The following is an 815-nucleotide window of genomic DNA, read 5'->3' on the forward strand; positions in this document are numbered from 1 at the left end:
CCGCCCCGCCGCTTCCCACCCACCGCAAAAAAAAACCCAAAAAACCCTCCTGCGAAAACGGCGGAGCCGGTGCGAGGGGAACCGCAACCCTCGGCCGGGCAGCCCCCGTCCTCCCCGCCGCCCGCCCGCGCTGCCCGACCCGCCGGTAACCGCCGGTGAACCGGCGTTTATGGCGCAAAAAAAGGAAAAAGAAAGGGTTCGGATAAAGTGCGAGAAAGCAACAAACTTTTTTTTGGGGGGGGAGGGTGGGTGGTTTTTTGGGTGCCGTCTGTTCTAAGCGCTTCCCCCCCGAGCCGCCTGGCTCCCAAGCGCCTCTCACAGGCAAACTCATCTCCCAGCCCCAGAACAAAATGGAAACAATCACGAAATGCAGCCCTAGTCCTTTAGCAAAGGAAGGGGGGAAAAAATAAAACGCGAAAAATAACGCCCCAAAAAATCGCCAGGAACTCCAACCCATGTGGGTGCGGATGAAGGGGGGAGGCAGCGGAAAAGTTTGCACTCGAAAACCAAAAAATTGCGTTGGGTTTGGGTCGTTCCTTGGGCGAATTTCTTTCCCTTTTTATTGTTTTTTATGCAATAGGGAAAAAAAAAATATGGTCGGTGACCAGAGAAAAGAGACAAGATGGTGAAGCTGAGCAACAACTGTGGGGAGCAGGGGAAGGAAGGCAGGAGAGTTACCCTGGGCTGGCGAGCGGCTCCTCTTTGCGGCCGCTTCCCAGCCCCGATCCGGGGGATGTCGGGCTGAGGAGACAGCTTGGGGGCTGGGGAGGAATCTGGGGGGGTTTTGGAAAGGGGGCGAGGGGGGAAGGGGGGGG

The sequence above is a fragment of the Calidris pugnax genome, unplaced genomic scaffold (genome assembly GCF_001431845.1).
Source record: "Calidris pugnax isolate Ruff unplaced genomic scaffold, ASM143184v1 scaffold24, whole genome shotgun sequence".
Lineage (NCBI taxonomy): Eukaryota > Metazoa > Chordata > Aves > Charadriiformes > Scolopacidae > Calidris > Calidris pugnax.